The sequence below is a fragment of the Anastrepha ludens genome, chromosome 6 (assembly GCF_028408465.1).
Source record: "Anastrepha ludens isolate Willacy chromosome 6, idAnaLude1.1, whole genome shotgun sequence".
NCBI classification, from domain to species: domain Eukaryota; kingdom Metazoa; phylum Arthropoda; class Insecta; order Diptera; family Tephritidae; genus Anastrepha; species Anastrepha ludens.
The window spans coordinates 122,800,483-122,826,451 of NC_071502.1; the positions used below are offsets into that span (position 1 = coordinate 122,800,483).

The window sequence follows — 25,969 nt, forward strand, 5'->3', positions numbered from 1 at the left end:
TTGAGGCGCTTTGCATATGAATTTACGTATATTTCTGTACGAGTATAAAGAATTAAAAAAAAAAATGGAGAACTCAATAGCAATCAAATCGATGTGAACTCAAGCTTCATAGACTTTATGAGTTTTAGTGTCTTGTGGAAATGCTCTTAATGCAGAAAGGTAAGCAAAAGTTTAAGTTGGCAAAAATACAGGTATTTGTGTTTAAAAAAATGATAGGTGTAACTGTATTAATATTGCAATGACCTTTTTCGGTTAATTGCTGCTTTTGTATTGGAAAAAATCCATTGTGCATAGCCATAATTGAAAAATCTGCGACCAACTTGGTTACCCACAGTTACTATGTAAAAATCCAGAAAATGGACCCAATAAATAATAACTTTTCCATCTCACCATGACCTATTCACTGTTTATTGTTTTGCAATTGAAGTGGGGATTAACCAAATCAAATGCACCATATACCTACGTACATATGTATATAGTAGATTAATTTTCATTCAAAGCTGGTCAATCGAAAGTAGGTCACAGTAAAAATCAAATGACCAGGAATTGGTCAATAAAGCACATATTTGTATTACTCATTAAAATTAACAGTATTACCAAGCATCCCCTTTGCGTTAATACCTATACAAAATTTCTCTCCCGAAATCTTAGATTTTAGAGACACGTTTTTCCCTGCAATCGATTTTATATCGCGGTGCTACAGAAGAAAACACGCAACAGTTAAATTCCATTGGCTATGAAACTGTGTACCCAGATATCTTTTTTTTTGAACATTCTGAACAAGAATTTTAAACTTTAATAAACATTTTTTGAATTTTTTGCTTTTTGCATGAAGTTTTAAGGTGGTGTTACATGGTTTTCATGCCCGAATTAATCTTATTTTCATAAAAAAAAATTAAATAGAGAACAAATAAATTTGAGAAAATTTATCAATAAGTTCCTGTCCTACAATTATTTAACGTAGTGCACCTGTACATAAATCCGAATCATTTCAGTTCATCGGGCCAGTGTGATCATTTTAGTTGTAAGCTATCCCGATGAACTAAAATTATCCGACTGGCCTTGAAACGAACATATGTAGAACTCAACTAAACCATGACGAATGGCATCTGCAAAAGCTCTCTAAATTTCACACCTTCTGTGACATTGACCTGTTTTATCCACACGTACTTTCACCATTTTTTAATGAGTTGGAAGATCTCAGTATTGTGAAAATCATTTAAAAGTTCACACTGGTTATTTTGTTGTGAATCAAAATGCCAGAAACATTATCAAAGGTGCCGTCATACCAGTGGTATATGAGGCGTGCTTCCACTAACCCTATAACATTCCTCCTTCTTGGTTGATTTTCACCCGGGAACCGCGTTAGCATTTCTTCAATGTGGAGCCGCGTTTAAGTCTACTGACACAACAGGTTGCTCCGACCAGGTTCCTCCGTCCAGGTTCCACTCCTGTGTGCGTATGGAGATTTTGCGCTATCGATAGTATTCACTTCTGCCACTGCATTCCTGGTTGCGGGGGAAATAAAATACCGGAAAATGTGCAATAGTCCGATACTTACAAACGAGCGCATTGTCTTCTGTTTAATACTATCCTCTATATCTATCCTCGGTCTATCTGAAACAGTTCATCTGCACTGCCAAGCTGCTTCTTCTGCTTCTGGCGTTATTGTTGCTGCTGAAGTTGCACCTGCTGCTATCATTTCTGGGCTTTCTTCTCCTAGTGGGGCGTTCTCTCCTATGGGGTTGAGCCTCCTCAGGACTATAGCCGCGAACGTTTTTACAGCGTTCCGTTTAGCCATGGATGAGTTACCGCTAAAATCTTACCTAACCTTACTAGAGCATTCTCTTACGTAAGAATTGTTTTGCCCTCTTTTTCAGAAGCCTTATTTAATCATAAAAGTCGTCGTAACTAAATTAATACACAACATTTCTCGTTCGTCAAACCCTATGGGTTCATTAAGCTGAGAGGATTTTAATTATACTTTATGATTATCGAATTGTTCAGGTGTAAGTAGAAGTTTCTCTTAATTTATTGATCCATATATTATTTTTTCTTAACTTTTCATTTTCAATGCAATTTCCATTTATTGGAGATTTGCTTCAATTCATGAAGCCAATTTGAACAGTGGTAGTCTTTAACTTTTCAAACCCTTTCTTAGTTTACAAAGGAAAATTTAAACAATAACCACAAATTTTTTATTCTTCAGCGCTTACTAATACTTTACCTTTCGCTTATAAATTTTTAATACACAAAATCTTTTTCTACGCAGACATTGAAAACCGTTCAATAGCATTCGATATAACAAAACATAACCGTTCGCGTTTTATTTTATAAACTCTAAGTGTGAACATTCGAAAAGAATAAGACAAACATTTCCAAAACTGTAAACCGTTTATTTTTGAATAGTGAATAATTTTAAATGCGCTATGCAACTTATTGACAGTTCACCAACATTTATTAGCTACCGCGAGGCATTGAAAGGAAAAAGTCAAACAAAACACAGAGACTTAAAAAAATTATGCTGATGTAATATTTTGTAATTTGCATATTTTATAGCTGCTGGGATCTTTATAGTTTGCGAAAGCAAAACAAAAACGAAATAAGAATAAAGAATTATATTCAAAGTCTTTGCAAATTGAAACAAAGCTTTAGAACGTGCGGCGGGACTTATTGAAATAAATTATTAAGCGATTAATTATGTGTGCTGCGGATTTGAATGATAGGCAAAGACTAATATGGCCATTAAGACAAAAGCAGCGTGAATTAAGCAACTATAATAAAAAAGGTACCTAAAAAAATTATACTTTTGCTGGGTCATGTCGTCCGAATGGATACAAACGCTCCGGCTTTGAAAGTATTCGATGCGATACCAACTGGTGTTAGCAGAGGAAGAGAAAGGCCTCCTCTGCGTTGGAAAGATCAGGTGAAGAAGGACTTGGCTTCACTTGGTGTGTCCAATTGGCGGCGGTTAGCACGAGAAAGAAACGGCTGGCGCGTTTTGTTAAACTCGGCCAAAATCGCGTAAGCAATTGAACTACAAAACTACTTAGCTGCTTTAAAAATGTTTTCTCTAAGTATTGCGGTTATATATTGTCATAGGAAAATATCACATTTTTCACACAATTAAATTTGCTTAAACGAGACGGTCATGTGCTTTATTCCTTGGACACTTTATTTCGCTAATAGATATGTATATTGAAGAATGAGAGAGTCAGGTAGAGTTGCCAAGTATAAAAATGGACTATTCCCAATTTCAAAAACTATATGAAGCTATACAGATATCGTTTAGTGATGGGTCGAAAACAGGGGTGGACATCGATGGGCCTAAGTGAAAAAAATAGAAATGAACATTGAAATTTCAGAACAAATTCTTTGAATGAATGTCCTGCACTAATTTGCTCATATATTTTTATTAAAAAAATGTATTATAACAAAAAACGAGTTTCAAACTTTGTACAAAAATTTTAAAATGTCCACAAATTTCCTCAGAATTTAAAATTTTATAGTTAGGATTTTTACAAAAATGGTGGTTATGCAGTTGTACACAAGTTTTAAGTGGCTCAAAATTGGCGTTGAGTTTTTGAAACATTTTTTATTGGTGGTGGTACGCATTTTCTTCCATATAACGAATGCTCGATATTTTTTCTATATCGAGAAAATGCAGGTTGGTTGAGTATTTTTAACTTTTGTACAAAATCTTAAGCTGAGAGTTAGAGTTATTTTTTCTTTGAACTGTCAATATTATCAACAAAACCGCTATGATCCAAGCACCATAACAAATACAATAAGAAAGAAACCAAATATGTAAGATTTTATCAGATAAAAAAACAAAACAGAAAAGGAACAATAATTGTATGCAACATTTAATGTGCGCATAAATTGACAGAGCGCAGGTGATGGCATAACAAAGTGAAAAGCAAACGACTTTTATATACAACGAACTCAGCTGAACTCTTCAATATCCAAGTGTTATTTTAGCCAGTTCAAAACGTCATAACTAAACAAATAGGCAATGAAAAAAACAACAACAACCATAATAATATAAAACTCGTATGCCGTTTACTTGGCCAAATTCTACGTGAGGCTATTGTTATAATTTCAATAAATACGTCAATGCTGTAGACAATATCAAGAGACTCGACTCGACTCGACTAGACACAAGCGCGTATGCGCAGCGCGAAGGTGATTTATTTGAGTTCAACGCATGCGTTGGCTTATAAATATTATTATGAAAAAACATTTAGATGAAAAGCAGATTAAATAACAACAAGCTGTGAAAATAAATATTTTTAACTTCTTCAATTTTGTTGTTTTTTTTTTTGTAGAAGCCTTCTAAGCACTAGGGTGTGCGCATTACAATAAAATTATAAAAAAGTCTGCTTTTGATGAAAGCTTTAAAAATGCAAAAAAAAAATAATTGTTTTAGTATTGAAATTGTTTGTTTATTTATATTTTATAAAAACAAATCTTTTTGGTGAAAGTAGTTTAGCCCCAAAAATGCATTACTAATGATATAAAAAAACAATATTTTAGTAAAACAAACAAAAAGTTGTTAGGTACTGAATTTTTTTTATTTATTTTTTTATTTATTTTTTTATTTATTTATTTAATAAAAATTATTTTGGTATTGATTTTTTTTATTTATTTAATAAAAAAGTATTGTAGTATTGAATTTTGTTTTTCTTTGAAAATGTGCCCTGTTCATATTCATCGCGCTAACAGTTGTTATTTCTTTATTATTATTAAAAAATGTATATTTAGCGCGTGAATTCACAGCAATTTAATTCACAATTTACGAGTATTTATGCTCGCTTGCGCTTGAGCAGAGTATGCGTTTTATCACACTACCTATTTTTTGTGTGGTGGCATGCAACGCATTATATTTCTTTACTTTCCGTTTAAATTGTATTGTATGTTGTGATTACCAGTTACGCGTTTGTGGCACGTAGAGAAATGCTGCAGTTGCCGCCAAATAAGGAAGCATGACTACACAAAGTATTCAGATAAATATTCCAGTAGTTTTTTTCGGCACTTCAGTGTTGCTACCGTAATTAATTTTTTTTTTTTTTTCACCTATAATAAGCTGAAATTTTTCATCAAAATTCTTCTTTCACTTGCCACTCGATAAACGCTTTGATGCGTGTTGCGTGCATTTAGAAAGAAATATTTATTGAAATCATAATTATCATTCCTCATCTTGACGCAGCATGCTTGGCGCATAACGAGCACACGAGCTCAGAATGCCTTCAATAGACCATATACATACACACATAGTCACAGTTGTTTAATCTGCCAAGCTCTCTCTGTTTCACACATGCGCGCGCGAATTCTCAAACAGCAGCTCGGTGTGCTTAGGTGTGCATCTTTGAATTTTTCGCCATTTCACTGATCATTTATGCCGCCCTTTGTTTGCATTTAACCAATCATTTTGTCTAGTCATTTTAAATTATTATGATTATCCATGTTTTTCAACTGAATATTTTCTTTACAAAACGTTTGCGCTTCTCATCCAACGGTCCATCAGCCCATCATGACTGCTGCTATTCTTGTAAGCTGCCTGTTTTTACAGCCGTGGCGCATGATGCTGCTCATATTTACTGTCACATTATTGGTTTTGCTACCAGCGGCCTTTGTTTTAGCTGCATACATTTCGCTCATCCAGTAACGCACATTTTTTATTGCCTTCGACACACTGCCATCATCGCGTGGTCGTGTGCATAGGTAGGTATGTTTTGCAGCAAGTGTGTCGCAGCTTGACTAATATTTATTCTTGCTGACCAACTTTTCAAACGGCAGAGAAGCATTCATTGCCATTTTTTCAGTTGTAAACACATTATTGCTATTTGTTCACATACATATGCAGATATTTGGCAAACTTTTTGGTATTTTCATGATACTTCGAATTGACTTTGACACACAATAGAACGTGACTTTTCAGTCTTTCAGTAAAATAGTTGTTCTTACGAAGGTTGCCACTTAAGTTGTGAGATATGATAATATCAATGAGTGATAAGTAAAATCTGACATTATAGTCATAAAGTTTGATATTTTTATTGGTAATCCTCTCAGGACGTTTTCTCATACGAGCGACTTTTTTGTTATTTACATATACCTGAAGATTTCGTTTCGTTCGAAAATTGGAATTAAATCGTGAATATTTTTTAATTAAATTTTCTATGCCTTTCCACCTGAATTATAAGCAAAAATGTGGCGGTCAACATACTTTGACTATCGATAATAAATTTTCATTTCAAGCCACTATGACTTCAATCGAGGTCCCAATTTGCTAAAGGATGATTTTCAGGAAGGTCGTCGGGTTGATATGCCATTTCTACTCGTACCAGTCTTATTGTATGGTATGATTTTTTTTTATTTTTTGAAATTCATGCAAGAAAGAAAATTTTGTGTAAAAACCTGAATTGGTTATCTTAAATCATGTGAAAAATTGCAATGCAAAAATTAGTTGAGCGTATAAACAAAAAAAGGTATATGTGGAACCTTTTCGGAATGGATTAATACGTTGCCTGCCGTGCTGCTTATAAGCAGCTTTCAATTCAAGGCCGTGTTTACCATTTTCGGTACACAATAATCACTATAATAATTTGTTATGAATATCTTTTCTTTCTTACTTAAAGATAATAGATTTTGAGATTATTTTCATAATTACAAAAAGTGAAATAATTAAATAAAAAACTGCTGTCCACATTGTACAATAGAAATCCAAATAAAAACTTGATTCAGAACATTTCATTTCGTACTTACTATCATCAGAAAATCAGATTCTATAACTCTGTATAGTAATAAAAACTAAAAAACTGTTTGATGCTTTTTAGCCAATCTGAACTTTACTACTGGAAAAAGGGAATTTAACTCTTCGATTTCTTATTGTGTAAATCCAAAAAACAGCATGTGAAAGGGCTTTCAAGTTTGCAAGACTTTATAGCCTTCCTATTGACATATGAAATTAAATGGAAAATATACATTCACACTAAACACCGTTTTTATAGGACATTGGACACCGAATGTTCAAGCAGAACATTTAAACATGAAGTATGCACTTATTATTACTCTGATCAAATAGAAAGGTGACTTTCTAATTAACTTTTTGTGAAAGAATAAAAAGAGATTATAAAATTTGTAAACCTTTCAATTTATTGCTAGTTGTATAAATTTTTTTGGTGTAGCCATTATTCTTTAGCGGCATGGCAAGAAATAGACGCTGGGAAACTAACTGATTGGTGAATGACGATAAGTGGCGAAAAAATATAGCAAATAAAATAATGTATATAGAATATTTTGACAGGTTTGTACTATTTTTGTTATATTTTTTTATTTAAATTATTTTTCATAAATATATACTTTATTCTATATTAAAGGGGATTAATTTGTACAAAATCTGTAAAAATTCGAAATTTTCATTAAAATTTTAAATTTTTTTTAATCAGAATTAAAAAACAAACAACAAAACTTCAAACTTTATAAAAAAGGTGGAAAACTTGGACGAATATTTATCAAAATTTCAAATTTTTTAATCAGAATTAAAAAAAAAATCGGGTACACAGTTTTATTGCCCATTGTACTTTATATTGGACCACTTTTCGAACAGATTTTTTCAATGTTCGTTTCTCAAAAACTCTTTATGCTCGAAATGTTCTTCTTATTACAAGAGACCTTATTTAATTTAATAAAATTTCTAAATTTATTAAGATAGATTTTTCATGTTCACAAAATGGCCCAGTAAAATTCAGAAAAATGCATGAAATTTTTATTTAAATCGATAGTACAGTGCATATAATTTAATGTTTGAAGATTATTTCATGCAAATGTTGACCGCAACTGCGCTTCAAATGGTTCATCCGCTTAGTCCAATTTTGGCATACTCTTTCCAATATTTCGGCCGGTATCTCACATATAAGTGCTTTAATGTTGTCTTCCAAAGCGTTAATTGAAGCAGGCTTGTCTGAGTAGACATGAGCTTTAGCATAGCTCCACAAAAAATAATCCAATGGCGTTATATCGCACGATCTGGGTGGCCAATTAACAGGTCCCGAACGTGAAATAAAATGTTCACCGAACTCGCCTCTCAACAAGTCCATTGTTCCGCGTGCTGTGTGGCATGTGGCACCGTCTTGCTGAAACCACACGTCATGCAAGTCAAGCTCTTGCATTTTGGGCAAAAAAAAGTTGGATATCACAGTTACGTTACGATTCGCAGCATCTTTGAAGAAGTACGGTCCAATGATACCTCCAGCCCATAAACCGCACCAAACTGTGACCTTTTCTGGATACATTGGTAGCTCTTGCAATTCTTCTGGCTGATCTTCAGTCCAAAGTCGACAATTCTGCTTATTTACGTACACATTGATTCAAAAATGAGCTTCGCGGCTGAACACAATTTTTCGATAAAAAAGTGGATCTTCGGCCAACTTTCCAAGAGCTCATTCACCAAAAATTTTACGTTGCGGTAGGTCGTTCGGCTTCAATTCTTGCACTAGCTGTATTTTGAAAGGCTTTACACCTAAATCCTTTCGCAAAATTTTCCACGTTGTTGAGTAACAGAGGCCCAATTGCTCCGAACGTCGACGAATCGATAATTGATGGTCATCATTAACACTGGCCGATACAGCTGCCAAATTTTCTTCAGTTCGCAATCTACGTAAGCGCGTTGGTGCTTTGATGTCCAATAATGTGAATTTGGTTCTAAATTTAGTCACAATAGCTCGAATAGCCGCTTCAGTAGGTCGATTAAACTGACCATAAAATGGAAGAAGCGCGCGATAAACTTTCTTAACAGAACACGCATTTTTATAATAAAATTCAATGATTTGCAAGCGTTGTTCGTTTGTAAGACGATTCATGGTTAAATTATAGACCAAACTGAAGATATTTGACAGTGAAACAAAACACGAAACGTGCGTCCGCTGTTTAAACCAACTGTTTAAAAAGATAATAGCTAAAAAATCACCCGTTATATTAACAGCATTGGAAATAGTTGAGCAAGTAGTAATTTTGGCCCAGCCTTTCCGTAATTTTAGACTTAGCAAATTTATCTTTGATAAACAGGGGATATAACGAAAGAAGCACTTAAAGCCAAGGTAATAATTAGTCGGTTCGGTTTGTAAAGCTGACTTTTTGGTTAGATAAGAAAACGGTCATGGACATTTTCGAAATGCCTTTGATCGCAAATAATTATTTTTTTATTATTAAATATAATATTATTTTCTATGTATGCACATACACTTTTACACGCATTTTTATTTCTATAAAAGTAGCAGCTCTTAATTTATTTTTTTAATTAGTACAATCGTACGTAATCCACAGACCAATGCGCAAATGGCTGACGGCAATAAGACCAAAAAAAGGATATGTGGTAAATTCAAAGAAAAATGTATGATAAATAATGCACAAATATAAACAAACATGTGCCAAGCATAAGTCAAATGCATGAAAACATACAAAATTCACAAAACAACAAAAGCAAAAAAATTAAAAAAAAACACAGAAGCAACATAAATTTTTGCTAGAGCTCTATTAAAATGGTAACTAAAAACTTTTGACTTGAATAAAATCTTTCCCGCGACAACAGCAACAACAATGACAAAAACAAATAACAAACCAATTCCTAAACCAAAGTGCAGTAACTACAGCAGCAGCGCGCATACCAAACAACAAAAAGACAAACAATTTTTGCAAAAGTACCTAACAAAGCAAACAACAACAGACAACCACGGCCCGCCGACAAACTGCGAAAACCTTTCGATTAGTACTTTTTCTGTTTGCCGCGGCAACGGCAAGTAAAATGATTTTGTTTTATTCTTTATTCATTCACCATTTCAGGCGAAAGCGAAACCGCCTTTTGTGGCATGATGTTAGACCCTAAATGGGATTTCATTAGAGTTGTTGCTGGTACTACTGATATTGCAACAGCTACTGCTTGCTACCGTCATTTGCTTGCTTGCCACACTAACTACTTGTATATGTGCTCGTACAAGCGTCCACTTTTCGTATGTCGCTTGTGTCGTCATTGTTGTTGCAGTTGCTGTTTTAGTTATTGTAGTGGTTTATGGCCTTAAGGTCCAAAGTGGGTAGGCTACATAAGCACACGCATGCAGACATAAGTGCAGCAAAAGAGGAGAGTGCCACAGGCTTTTGTCTTGCAGAGCTTATCGCAAGTTTTTGTGGCAAGTAAAAGATTAAAAATGCAAAGAGCGGTGTGCATGTGTGTATTGGTGAGCTTAGCAACAAACAATTTAAGTGGACGGTTTCAGGATGTCAAGCTAGACGATTTATATTTTTAATTTTATTTTATTTTCCACTACTTTTTGATTATTTTTTCTTCCATTTCTGCATTGTACCATACGTACCATATTGCGTATTTCTGCCTGAACTTCTACGTCTCTTTTTCTCCTGTTGCTGGTAGCGTTGATATTGAATTCTTCCTGTTTAGATAAACATTTGATCGATTTCGATTATTTTGTACAACTGACACAAATGATGAAGATGGCGTTGCTGCTGTTGACTGGCTGTCTGGTTCATTGCCTGTACGACTGGCTGACTAACTGATTGCCTGTTGCTACTGGTCTGCATCGTAAGTTGGCTTTATTGATGACACTTTTGCTGCTATGGGCGATATTCTTTTTTGTAGTTAAATGCTGGCGCGTAAGGTTTTTTTCTTTGGCTTGGCTACAGTCTGAAGGCCTAAATTGGTTGGGAGAAGACTGGACGCACAAGCAGACATTGTTGACTTAGCTGAATATTGTGAAATCTCTAAAATAGCCTTGGCAGCTTATTTTAGATAATTTTTAATAATTTAGTTTTGCTTTGTCACTCTAACACCATTATGAAATTATTTGTAAGTGTGTGAGAATTTTTACTGTCGCGTATTTTTTTTTTTAATATTTTCATCAGCAGTTTCATATTCAGTTAGAATAGAGTTATTTCACTAAACAAGCTAAAAACGCTTTTACCAGCACTTCAACAACGCTCTTACTCAAATCAATATAATCAATATACCCAGCTCTACGACACCCCCTCTTAACCGAAGACTTAAGTAGCGAACTTGGAACGCAAGCGCTCTAAATAAATATTTATCTAATAAAATCGATATAAACCAAACCAAGCTTCATTTACAACTGACTTTTAAAGCTGCAACTTTAGTAGTACAACTTATTTTGATTGACAGCTTAAGTATAAAAGCTACAAACAACAAGAAAAGCAGCCTGTAGAGTTATTATAGCACCCTTTTGCTCTGCGCCAAAGCTTTAATGAGCCTCAGATGTATGGGTCAAGCTTTTTAGAAGGGCTTGACATACATTTTTTATATGCAGTCGAAAATAAAATAAAACAACAATATGTAGGAAAAAAATTGTATTGCATTGAAAGGTAAATGGGCACTTAAATATACAACAAAAGCAAATAAGTGCATTTAAAAATTTTGTTTCAACAATTTAATGTAGCAATAAAAATCATTTAGAGCTGCTTTCATTAAAGATTTGGAATTTGATATATTTGCTTTGCCGCGGTCTGGAGTTTTGTCTTACATTTTGTTGTTTTTATGATCATACGTCGAATTTAATTTTATTTGCCGATCTACGTTATTTTTGTATTGTATTTTTTTTTTGTTGTAACTCACACAAGAAAGAGGCACGCTTTTAATGGCCCAGCAGGATATAAATGTTCAAAAAATGTAAGCTGATGTTTAAAACTTAGAAATTTATTAGGCTTAGGTGCAATATTCACATTTTTACAAGCAATTAAATATTTTCTTGTTTTTTTATTTTGTATACTGGTCTTTCCTAATGTCTGAGAACGAGTTGATATTTATAAAAGAAAATATTTTATGCACCTAAATTGTTGCAACTTTAAGACATGATGACTCCATTAAGTTTTTTGTTGAGGAAACCAATATCATCAATTGTAAATATTTTCAGCACTAAGTTTTGGGTCTGCCGAAATTACGGGAATTTTAAATTAAAAACTGAAAATTGAAATGTTTGACTGCTTGCAGTTTAAAAATTTATTGGTCAATGATTGTTTTGCTACTCCAATAAGGAACACGGTATTCTTAAAAGCATACCTGTACGCAAATATCAGACACAACACAATTTACTATAGACCAATTACAGTCCACGAAATAATTATAGTACCACAACATTTTGACTAATTTTGACCACTTTTCTTTAGTTTTTTTATTTTTTTAATTGCATTAATTTTTTGCAGTGGCGGCCGCCGTAGCCGAATGGGTTGGTGCGTGATTACCATTCGGAATTCACAGAGAGACGTCGGTTCGAATCTCGGTGAAAGCAAAATTAATAAAAAACATTTTTCTAATAGCGGTCGCCCCTCGGCAGGCAATGGCAAACCTCCGAGTGTATTTCTGCCATGAAAAAGCTCCTCATAAAAATATCTGCCGTTCGGAGTCGGCTTGAAACTGTAGGTCCCTCCATTTGTGGAACAACATCAAGACGCACACCACAAATAGGAGGAGGAGCTCGGCCAAGCACCTAACAGAAGTGTACGCGCCAATTATTTATTTTATTTTTATTTTTTGCAGTTCTTTCCTCAACAAATATCATAGGGATTCAAGTTTCAAGCCTTATATCATACTTGTAATAAATTTGAAGTATTTTCATCAAAATTTAAAATTTTGTAATCAGAATTAAAAAAAAAATTGAGAACGCAGTTTTATAACCTATTAAATTTTAGTCCAATAAAATGAAAGTTTGAAGCGGCTCAAAATGTGCACCAACAAATTCAATTTAGCTCCCCCATTCCGAAACTATTTGATATTCATATTTGTATTCAAGCTAATAATTCAAGAAGGAATGCTGGCAGACCTTAACATTATTTGAAAACTTTGACACTTGATTAACATTACCTGAAAACTTTGATACACTCTTTCTTCATTTGAATTTAATATCCGGTTGGGCTAGATACAGCTCATGCCAACTGCGAATGAGTAATTAGAAAATGCAAGAAGAGGCTGACATCGCCATATTCAAACATTTATAAATGCTTCATCAATAGTATAGTACTTCTGAAATACTTGTAATTTTTAAATATAGGTATATATGTGACCGACGTGTTCGAGTAACTTTATGCGTGAGTGTCATTCAGTTGGCCCTGGCCTCGAAATCTACTAAAGACATGAGGACTCACGAGAGCTTTTTCTAATATCAAATGATAGTAAAACTTGCTTCTAATACCGGTTGACCCTTGGCAGGCAATAGCATAACCGAAGCCTGCTTTTGCGTTAAAACAGCTCCTCATAAAAAACCATCGAGCATTTAGATACTGCGTAGTATCGCAAATTTCTTCGCTACTAGGAAAACTGCAAGACGAACACCACAAATTTGAAGAGGAGCTCTGCCGAATACCATACAAAGGGGACACGCGCAAAAAAAGCTTTTAATAGTGCGGAAAACTGCAAAAAAAATTAAAAACTTAACCAATTTAAAATGACTTTTTTCTAAAGCCACTAAAAACTTTATTAGCTTTGAGTGCACATAAAGAGTGTTAAATAATTACAGCACAGGGATTGATTGGCAATTTATTTAATTCTTAATTTTCGAAGATTCGTATAAATCAAAGATTCAAACTTTGCGCAAATTAAAAAAAAATTAATTTCCATAAAAATTCCCAGTTTGTAGTTTTATTGCACTTTAAATTTTGCTATAATATAGTGCAATATTTAAATAGCTCGAAAATCGCTTTAATTTTTGACATTTTTTTATTGACAAATTTGTGTGTTCTTCCTTATAAAAACATAAAATGCACCAGTCATCCAGCAAAACAACAAACCCTTGTCAAAAATCTATAAGATTTTTGAGTTACTTCAAACTTGTACTTTATTAGGCCAAAATTTAAATTCAATAAAATAAAATAAAATGTCCAAACTCGCCAATAGGTTCAGTTATAGTTATTTACCGCACTGTGTATAAAAAACTTTAAAATGGTCCAAAAAAAAAACAGTAAGTAAAACACGTTTCAAAACTTCACTTAACTAATTAGATTTCACAGATTCTCTAAAATAGGATTCTAAAGGACCGATTTGTCTCGTCGCTTGATTGAAGGCCTACAATCAGACAATCAGCTAACAAAACTAAAGCAAATTATATCGGAATCATAGAAAAAAATTTATTTCCGTTTCTGTAAAATATTTTCTCTTCTTTCTTGTAAAAACAAAAACATGGGCATGCTTTTCGATTGTTTGCCGAATTATCGGCGCTTTCAGTAGCTGTTGTTTCATGTTGTATGTTGTTTCAACCTCACAATGGTCATACATTCGCTTTTACAGTATTTTGACATAAATTAAGAGCGCAACTAAAGAAGCAGCTACGTAAACACAAATGCATGCACAGAAAGTACGCTTGCTTATAAAACAGCCCACAACAAAGGAAAACCAAATAACAACATTGTAAATAAAGGAAAAGAAACACACAAAATCACAAAGAACGCCTAAAATATTGTTAAAAGACAACACGTTATTTGTAGCTGTAGCTGGTGCTGATGTTGAATCTTGAATGCGATGAATGCCAATGGCTAACGTTTTCTTACCTTTATTTTTCAAGCTGTGTCATGTTATTTCTTATTTGTGCGTTTTTGTGTTCCACAAATTCGCGGCTGTTATTTCGATTCAGCAAAATATTTTGGCGGCGTCAGTGCAGTGCAATAATGTCGCTGAGCGGCCGATGAGTCGCCAATTGTCAGTAGCTCGTAGCACCGTTTTATGCGTTTAGCGTAAATTTATATACAAAATTTAAAAATACACAAACTGAAGAACAGCATTTAAAGTCAGATAAAAAACACTACATGTATTACAGTGTAGACAATAAAAATTTGCTGAAAGTCGATGCGATTTTTTTTCGTCTCAGATGGAGTTTATCTGTAGCGGTTTTACGCGATTTCCTTGTCGGTTTTGGTTGGTTGTTTAATTTATGATTTTTTTTTCATTTTGCATAATAAAAGAATTTAAATCAGCTTTGACACAGATTTATATAAAATCGATTTAACGTTTTGCCAGTATTTGCGCTTGTGAACATTCCACTTTTTTCTTTATCGGACAAACGGCGTCTGTTGATATTATTACACTGTGGAACAAATTCAGGTTAGCAAAAATTAGGTCCATTCTGAGAGTGGCGGGTGAAAATAGAGGCGAAATTAGAAGACCCGTATCGCGCCGTTTTTTTATGTTAGCTCGAATTTTTTTTAATCGGCCTTCGAAGTTCGAAATCGGAGCCGATTTTCGGTATATTGTTTCATAAGTACCACAAAAATTTTCGAAATCAATTTTTTCAAAAATTGTAATTGTTGCACAGGTCTCTAGTAATAATTTGGCTTTTACAGATTGAAAAAATATCAATTAGTCGACGAGTTATAGCCAAAAAACCATATAAACAATTTTGCTCCGATTTCGAACTTCGAAGGCCGATTAAAAAAAAATTCGAACTAACATAAAAAACGGCGCGATACGGGTCTTCTAATTTCGCCTCTATTTTCACCCGCCACTCTCAGAATGGACCTAATTTTTGCTAATCTGAATTTGTTCCACAGTGTTAGCATAGTTCACAGCTATATGAAGCCCGTTATGCCATAGCTACGTGTTGGGTGTTTTAATTATTGTTCGCAGCAGACTTCGAACCAAGTGACAGAAAACGAATTAAAAAAAAAATCGCGTTTAATATTCGCCGCATGTGGTTTCGTAAGGCGACCAGCGAATGCAAATTCCAAATAATAGTAATATTTATGTAGGCGACTTTATCCCTGGCCATAATTTTTGTATGTTTTTTTTTTTGTGATATATGGATTTAATGAGGATGTAAAACGTATACAAAATTTAAGCATTTATAAAGTTTTCCAAATGAGAAAGATGCTGGTTGTAATAGAAAATGAAAGCAGCGTTACAAAGCAGATATTTAATGCAAACTGTAAGGATAATACGAGCATAAGCATTCATATGAAAGTGTTCAATCCTCAATCGAAAACTCAGTAAAATAGGAGTTTACATCAGTGAAAGCTCATAGTTAAACCAAAATAACATTTTCTTTGTTTTTAACTTAGCGTAACATTTATATATGTAATTGGCGTTTACACCTTTTTGGGTCATTGGCCGAGCTCCTTTTCCTATACCTATGTGGTGTGCGTGTTGATGTTGTTCCAAAAATGAAGGCACCTACAGTTTAAAGCCGACTCTGAACGGAAAATGGTTTTTATAAAGTGCTTTTTTATTTCAAATTACACTCGAAAGATACTAAAGCTGGACATTTTCCTATGCAGATAAATCTCTCCACCTCTTCGATTTTTCCTACTTCATCTTCTACCTTTATCTCAAATATTTTATTGCACTTCCTAAGTTGACTTAATGCTTATTAAATGTCATGCATTTATCTGCACCTTGTCGCGAAAGCTCTGTGAAAGTTTCGGTATGCAAGTGAAAGCATTTTGCATTTGCAAACCATAAAATTGAGAATTCTAAACTACTAGCATTGTTTCATAGCTGCGCGTTATAAATTCCCAAGCACGTGTTTGCAGAACATTTTCTATTTATATTTTTCTAGCAAAATTTTTTTCTCATTCATGTGACTAATCAAAAGTAACAAAAATACTATATTGCTTGCAAGATTTAAGCACGAAAGAATGCCAAAAATGTAAATTAAAAATGGACAAACAAGAAAAACTTGAACGATTAACCTCTTTATTTCAATAACCACTTAACATCATTCAACATCCACGCTTACAAAACAAATGTGAACTATAAAAGCATGAACGGCAAATATTTTTTTGTTTTTGGAGAATTAATTTATATGCAAGAAAAGGTTCAAGTTCAATGTTTATGAGAATTAGCTCTCCATCCAACAAATGCGGTTGGCCTCTATTAGGCAAAGTTAGCGGGCCAAATGCCAAATCGGAGACGGCGCACATTCGGTCACTTATTGTGCATGTATAAAGCAATTACAGTACTGTTGAAAAGTATAGAACTTGAAAAGTATTTACAAAAAATAAAAAAATGAATTAATACAATGACGTTTAGCTAACTAAATAGTGAAGTAAAGTCTACATTTTCAATAGATAAACCCATATACTCGTACGTATTTATAAGCGAATGGTAATCTGCTGCACGCCAGTGTTCAGTATATAGTGTTTGTTGCCATACTAAATCACCATCAGTCAGCAATCAATTAGGTTGTTGCGCTTTCAAATACCTTTTGATGATTTGGTTTACTGCTTTTTTCACAAGCAATGCACATAAAAGGGAAGAAAAACAAAGTGAACAATTTTTTTTTCACACTAAAATCAAGTTAACCTTGAAGCAGAACCAAACTGACTAACAAGCATGCAACTAAGTGGACAGCGCGACTAGCATTTGAATGCAGCAATTAACAGTTCAACGTTAGGGGGAAAAATAGAAGATATTTCACTATTCGGCATTTTAAATCTGTGCATGTGTGTAAGAAATATCTAATCAAAAGTATGTAATAACTACTCACTTACTTCATAAAATTCCACACACATTCATTCGTACATAAATGAGAGACTACATGCATTAATATTTAATTGTAGCAGTCCAGAGAAAACGAGTTGTGAGACTTCGCACTAAGCTTACCTGCAAATAAAAAAGAAGAAACAAATTATTAGTAAAACTTGGCAAGCGTCATTTGGGTGATTAGAGAACGCCTAAAACATTCTACCTTTATAATTTTCGCTTTCAAGCCATCATCAACATATTCACAACACAGTTTCATATGCCAATTGAGGTCAAAAATTACATTCACCCTGTTTCCATTCACCCATTCACTCGTTCGATTAGTGTCAGAGAGACTCGTCGTCGTTACTCAAACGCGCGCGATTTCCTATTGAATACCGAAACGGAAGTGAAATGGTGGATTGTTGGGTTGCTGGGTTAGTTGATTGGCTTATTGGACGGATGTCTTACTTTGCTGATGTTCACGCTTCAGATAATTGGCGGAAATGCAAAGCTTTATTCGATTCATTTGTGGCTGAATTGAGTACAAATATTTGCTATAATTAAAAAACTAACAAATAATACTGCTGTGTGACGATGAAAATGCAATTTTTTCGGGTGCATTGAAAAAATGTTATAATAATAATGTGCACATATTTACTGAGGTAACAAATTATGAGCTTCCACATAGTGTATTGCAGACCTGAAAATTTTTAATTAAGCTTATTAAAAACTATGTATGAAATCAAAATTCACTAACTTCGGTATGAGCCAAATATTAGTTTTCAATAGGATTCGAAATTATTTAGAGTTAAAGTAGACACACTTTTGAATAGAAACAGAGAGCTATGCACGAGCATAGGGTTTCATTTAGGGCTCCTGGTCATCGTCCCATACTTCGGAATGAGATCGTCGGTGAGCTTGCCAGCGAAGGTTTCTAGGTGACCTCAAGCAAAAAGTATATTATAGAATTAATAAAAAGCGGTAATTACCACCACCATCTGTAGTAATTGGGTCGTACCTCGATTGGCAGAAGCAGGTGAACTGGTGCGGAAGAGGCCATTGGTAGCAGCATCTCAATGACAACGCCGAAATCAGTGGCGTTATATTTTATTCAGCAAAGAAACGGAAATAAATAGAGCCGGTCTAGATGGTAGAAAATACGTGCGGCGGCCAAAACGTGCAACATTCGACATTCGACCTTAAGTTTGTCTCACCAGTCATAAAGCACGCGGGAGACTCATTAATGGTGTGGGACTGCTTTTCTGGGAACGATGTCGGGCCAATCCATCGCATTGAAGGAAATATGGATGCGGTCCAGACACTTCAAAATATAATGCTGCCATATGCGTAAGAGAACTTATCGGTGATTTGTAAATTTCAACAAGACATTGATCCAAAGCACTTCTCGTGTGGCAAAAAAGTTTTGCGCAGTCGATTTGATCATTTTTCTGGATGCGGCATCTTCGAGTGTCGACTTAAATCCAATAGAACACCTTTGCGACGAGGTAAAAAATGCACTCAGTACGCAGAATATCACAAATTTCTATCAGTTATTGGAAACGGCCTAGGCAGGGAATCCATTCCTGTCTAGCGTTGTAGTGTTTAAATAATGTCAATCCAAAGGCGCTGTGCAGAAGTAATAAAGCAAAAAAAAATGTTCCCTTCCGCTTGCATTTTTTATGTTTGACTATTATTTTGCTTCGTTATTAAGTATTTTTCAACGGTTGTTACCCTAAAACGTTATCCTATTTATTAGCGGAACCCAGACTTGCCCGCCGCTCTTACTGGAATTAGCCCTTTGGTTTTCACGTTAGAAGGCGTGACGTCTAAGCCAGTCGTCGGCTAGAAACTGCAATAATGGAAATGGATAGAAGATATCTGACTTCATCTGACTGATAAATATGTAGACGCCCTCTTCCATGCACGGAGATTCGAACCTGTGTACTTCCGAATTTGCTTCTTTTAAAATGTTCAGTATTTGGGTAGCAGCCCTACTCTTACACAATTGACAGCTACCTAAACTTTTTCTCAGCTAGTTAAAAAAAAAATTATACAACATTATGTGGGTAACGCGACCTCTTAGAAACAACGCTTTTAGTGAACATTTATTAAAAATCTCAGCTTGTAAAATATTCTGCCTTCAACTATAAAGGCCCATGATTAACGCAAAATTGCGCTTTCATTTCAATCCCATTTGCCAAACACCTAAAGTGCACCCAAAAGCAAGGAAAGTGCATCAGGCAGCCGCGACCGTTGGCAACAATACAAAAACACCATAATAGACGCAATAAAGCAATGGCAATGGTAACAATATTTTGCTACGATTTTCACCATTTCGCTTGCCACAAAAAGGTATAATAAAAAAAAACCAAGAACAAGAGTGGTAAAACTGAAAAACCTAAACGAAAGAGCTTAAAATTTTAGTGAAAGGAAAAACAACGTCAAATGTGCAAATGTGAAACAACAACAGCAACAGCAACCCATCAAATTGTAATAAAAAGTAAAATCATCCCCAAGGAGATGCGTTGTCCCGGCTAGACGGCTGCCACAGCCATAGCCACAGTCACCAATAGCTGCCAGCTGATGGCAGACAGGAAAATTTGTCTGCTAAAATTACGAACGGTCATAAATTTGAAAAGTGAGAAGATGAAAATGCAAGTTGCTATAACACGCAGATGGCCAGACAAGTTGTTTGCAGATTTTTGTTTTTTTTTGTTTCTACTTCTTTTTTTAATTTATTATTTTCTTGTTGACGGAATAAGCCGACAGTACAACATTAAGACCGTCTCAAGCGACTGAGCGTGGCGCATAAGTGCTCCTTCTTCTTCTTCTTCTCTTCTTCTTGCCTGGCTTGCGTATGCAATTTTCCGAATTGGCAATAAAAATCGCAAACAGCATATGAAGAACAACAACAAAACTATAATAGCAAATACATTGAAAACAACGACACCAACAAACAAAAAATTGGCTGGCACAACCAACGAGCGATTCATAAAAATGAAAAGTCGTTTTCGTTGGCTGGTTTTTGCTGCTGTTTACACACTTTTAACTGCCCCTAATGCTGCTGTTGCTGTTGTTGCTGTGGAAAATTTTGCACAAAAATTGAAAATGGAAAGTTGCCGCCGTCCAGCCAGGCTTACAGGTTGTTGTGACGGCGCAACTTGTTGCAGAAACATGCTATGCTGCTGGGCATGCCAGTCACTTGTTGCCTGATCGTAAAAAGTAAGCGATGCTAATGGTGGATTATTTATTTTAGTGGCATTTTTTAATGCATTGCTGCAATGTTGTAAGCAGTGCGTCGATGAAATGAAGCAAATCATTGAAGCAATAAAAAATTTTGCATTACCAGGTGTAGAAAAATCGAAATAACTCGCTGTGCTAATCTAAGCTAAATATAATAATTTTGAGAATTTGTTAACACATTTTTAAATCAAAAAATAAGCAATAACTCTGGCACAATTTCTAAAAAAATGAGTGCCAACTCATTGTGGAGAAAAATAAAGTTTTAATTAAATTTTAAAACCATTTCATATGTCAGTTCGAAGTCTTTCGTATCTTAAATTCGTTTGTGTTTCTTTCATAATTTTGTCGGCATAAGCAAACATTCATGTATGACTATGTACATATGGATGTATACCTAAATAATTGGGCTTGTGTATGTTTGCCGTGCAACTTGCGCAATGCGGAAACCCATAGATTGTCAACACCTAACACCAATTTGCCACGGTGGTTGCCGATTTTTATCTCCAGAGCTTTCCTAGTTTTTTCTCAGTTTTTTTGCCTAATGGTCTTATTGTTTGCTAAAATCAATTCATTACTTTTTATGGTAAAATATTTGTCATTTATTTTTCAGCAAAAACTCCTCTGCCACAATAATGAACAATAGCTAAATTGTTGTTTATATTTTCAATAGAAAAAAATCCATTGTCTGTTTCATTTTTGGCATATTGTGCACGCCTGCAGAAATCATAGCGTGTAATTTCAATTGAGGTAGCTTTATAGTGGGACAATCAATTTTTGGAAAATCAAATACATAAATAGTAATTATATGAAGGGGGAAGGAAGAATTATATGCTTTGCTTTACAAACGAAGAATGTGATTCTTTTGATTTGAAGTGTGCCAAGACATTTTACATTATGGAAAATGTATTTGCATATGTACTGGCTGTCACCAAAATATATTTTTTAAAATTGTATAAATGTGTGCATACGAGTATACTCGTATTTTGATTTCTTCAAAATTAGAGTATTTCTGTGTCCTGTTTGCGAACTGTACTCTTACTTCCCTTTTCAACTCCTTGGCTATTTTAGTAAGCATAAATCCACATGAGATTATACCAGAGAACATAAGAGACCTATCCTCCCATTACAAAATATTTTCAGGCAGACAGTGCCATTAGACGAATTTCTTACAAAATCTAGACATTTTTTCCACCTATCATTAAAATGGTCAAATTATAAAATTTCTTAGTTTTCAGCAAAAATCAAAGGAAACCTACAATCGAACTCCTTCTATATGAGGGATATTTTCAAACTTTAAACTATCATCTATTAATTCGTATCCCTAACCCCATAATAGTGGTCGGGGCAAGCAATTGCATGCATAATAAAATGCTAAATTGCTAACGATAACTACATCTTAGTTGATTAAAGTGGGAACAGTTTTTTAAGATATTTTTAGCTCTTGTATGGATTATTTTAAAACAAAACACTAAACTAAAGTTTTCAAAGGATGAACAAGTTTGTTTGGGTGGGAGCAGTTATATACAGTTCAAAGGTAGATGTTAAAATAATTAGCCAAATTGCAATATATTTTTTAAATTATTAATGATAGCTGTCTACATTTAAAATTTGGAGGTGGAACAGTGGGAATATGCTATAGCTCGCTTTTCTATGTACATACATATAAATACAAATAAATGTGTCTACGAAGGTGTGATTTTTGAAACATTTAAAAGTGGGAACAGTTTTATTAACCTGAGACGATTTTTTAAAAACATCCACAATTAGATTTTCTGTACATTATTTCAGAATAAAGAGCTAAGAAAATTGTATTCAGAGTGTAAACAATTTTTAGTGAGTGGGAACAGTTTTAATAAGTTGTTAAAGATAACTGTCGGGACAGTTTTATGAGCCTGGGCACAATTTTTAAAAACTTCCACAATTAGATTTTGTGTGCATTATTACAAAGTTAATAACTAAGAAAAAAGTACTCCGAGTTAGAACAATTTTGTATGAATGAGAAAAGTTTTAATCAGTTTTTAAAGGTACCTGCAAGTAGATTTTCTATGTAGATTTATAATGAAAATCTAGTTCCGAATATGGGATTTTCAAAACATTCAAAGGTGGGGACAGTTGTATGAGCCTTGGAACAGTTTTTAAAGGAATCTATAAAAAGGCTCTAAATGAATTTTATACAGTATACGGTCTTCAAGGTATAAAATATTTTATTAAAGTGGGAACAGATTTATTTAGCTTCAAAGTAAGCCTTCGATTATAAAACCTACCGCTGTTAAAAACTTTTTCTATCAATGGTTATTTCATGCCTACAGTGGGCTTTAAACTCGAAACCAACCGTAACGCATAAACCTATTCGGTCACGCGGCTACCAAAACATCCACCTCTGATGCATCCTCGAAATATGGGAAATATTAACTTTGTAAGTAATTCTGGTGTACATGGCATGCAAATGAATTTTTACTTGCCTCCTTGGTTTGTATCTACAACAAAAAGAATATGGCCTGCATAGATTATGTGCAGCCTACACATTTGGTCATCTTTAGCAAGTAGTAATTTCCAATAAAGGTTTTTAAACACCTTGAAATACAATTAAATCAACAAAAAAATTAGCCAATAAAAGTGAGCAGCTTAAATTTTTAATACCAGGCCTCTTAACCTATTTAAGAAACACGCATGCAAATGATTTTTAATTGCAGAATTCAGAAAGCACATTAAAATTCTTTTTGTTTTTTGTTGTTGCTCACATTTGTGACTTAACTTACTTTCGATACAAGCTTGGGTTTTCAACTCAATTAACTTGCACATCATTCACGAAGACGCACCCACACATGCAAATATTCATATACTTTTATGCAACCAGCGCGACTTCAACTGCATTTCAAAATAAATTAAAATATGAAGGGGGAAAGCTATTTTAAGCATAACAACATATTTATGAACAATAATCAGAAAAACCAAAAACAAGTCAGTGGCTTTAGAAGGTAAACATGATTTTGGTTGCATTAAGATGCACAGTCGTCTATTGACAATAAAGCGCCGTCGCATATGAGTAAGCAATATGACATGCAAACAAGAAAATAATGAAAACATAAAAAAGCAGCCTACGGCAATGCATGACTTAAACGACAAGTGGCTAAGCCCCCTTTGGTAGGTCCGCTAGGTTGTGTGTGTTTGTACGCGCAGTAAGCATAACGGTTTAAAGCTGGGACAACCACGCATAAAGCACTGCGCAACCTTCCTGCAGCAGCAGCAGAGGTGGCAGCGACAGCGACAGCGGTTATTAAAAGGTCAAAAAACTGTCATATGACGTTTGTAAGGGGCGGTGGCGACCAGCCAGTCAGTCTGACAGACAGACAGTTAACCGAACAACCAATCAACCAACCAAAACTTCGAGCTTGAAGCGCGGTCTGTGCGGTAAAACGTGGCGGCAATAATAAATACACGCAATAACAATAGCAACAGCGACATAGCCTATGCTAGCATGCAACACAAGGCAGGCAATGCACGAGTACAACAGAAGTCATGCCACAAAAACCACCTGTAGATATGTTATTGGTGTATAACTGCGCATGTACACATGGGCATACATATGTGTGTGTGTGTGTGTGTGTGTGTATAAAGAGATATGCATGCATTCGCCCATATTTATGCTTCTCTTCGCCTAAGTGTTGTTGCTGCTAACTATTGTTGCAATCGCTATTTAATAAGCAATAATTTTCCACTAATTACGCGGACAGCGCACCAAAAACTAGTAAAACGGCGGCAGAAAGTAAAATTGTGGAAAAGGGAAACGCAGCACAGGCATACACACAAACAAAACCGTGCACATGCGAATACTGAAAGGTGCATAACAAACAATTCAATAAAACAGCTATAAATAAGCGATTTTCCGACAGTGTGGCGTCAAAAAATGTGAAATCAGTATTCTTATTTAGTGTTTGTTTTCTGTTGCTTATCGGTTGAAGTGCTTTTTTGTTGTTGATTTAGTTGGTTGACGTTGCGGAAAGCAATTGAACTTTTGTAAAGACGCACACAAACAAACAAAGCAACAATATTCGTCAAACAATAACTGAAAACGACAAGTGCAGTTAGATAATAACAAATACAAATACAACAGACAACAATTGCCATTGCATTCATCAATTGCGGCACTTGTTACACACTTTCCCTTGTCGCTCATACTGCAGTGGAAAGAGAGAAAAGCGTCTGTAACTCAAACTGCATTAGATTGTTGCAAGAAACGCAATTTATTTTGCAACAATAGTACTACTTATGACAAGTGTTTATGTTGTTGCTTTGGTACAGCTGTTATTGTGTTGACATATTAGTATTGGTAGGCATTGTTGCATTTACACTCGTCTTCACACAGCCCTTAGAGTCGTAGTTGAATGCAGGAGCTAATTAAGCAATTTATTTTAAGTGTTCGCCTGTTAAGACGTATGCGATAATGTGCGATAATGCAGACAAGGTGGAAGGAAATAAAAGAGGCATGAAATATTTATGGGTATATGAAAACTTTTGTTTATTACTGCTGGGAACCGTTTAAGATTATTGGATGAAAAATTCAACGATGGTAGATTTGTTTTATGGAATTATGCATTCTATTTTTGTATCTTGGATTTTCCAATTTTGCTGTTGCAAGTCTTTGTAAGATATTCCAGACAAATTATAATGTCGGATTTTGACCTTAAGCAAGAACAACACGTGTTTTCACGAGTGGTAACAGTTTTATTTACTTGAGAACAGCTTCAAAAATTTCTGTTCAACTGCCGAAGAAATATTTCCAGAACTCTAGAATAGATTTTGTTCCATTTTTGCTCAATGGTTCAATGTACCCAAGCGTGACATATCAACATTGTTGGAGAGCCTGTCAACTTATTTCTATGCAATTCGTAGATATGGTGTAAATTTCTACGTGTGGGAACAGTTTTTGCTATCTGGGAACAGTTTGATAAATTAATCATTGTGCTCAAAAATATGTTTTCCTAAGTTTTCATGAATTTTGAAACGTTTTAAATAAATATTATAAATAGTATGAGACGAGAAGAAATTAAAATGTGTAAAGTTTTGAAAATGAAATGTGTTCTGGAATATTAATAGAATCTCGAATTGAAATAAAACATTGGAGAACAGAAAATATAAGCTCGTCTGGAAATTTGTAAATAAAGTGTATTCAACATCCTACTGAAACTAATAAATTGATTAATAATTTGAAATAAACATTTTTTTGTTCCAAAAATGTGGAACTCACAAATATAAAAA

The 25,969-nt window shown here is 34.3% G+C and overlaps 1 protein-coding gene across 5 annotated transcripts in view; it reads right to left on the reverse strand.

The window, feature by feature from the left end:
• LOC128868218 (serine-rich adhesin for platelets) overlaps positions 1 to 25,969 on the reverse strand; it is a 144,742-nt gene that overhangs the window by 75,026 nt on the left and 43,747 nt on the right. Inside the window, exon 1 of one of the 5 annotated variants that reach the window (XM_054110056.1) lies at positions 17,494 to 17,584. The exons of the other annotated variants lie outside the window; for them this stretch is intronic. The gene's annotated coding sequence lies outside the window, so the exon portion shown is untranslated. Of the gene's footprint in view, positions 1 to 17,493; positions 17,585 to 25,969 lie in introns of those variants that run through there. 5 annotated transcript variants of the gene reach the window in all.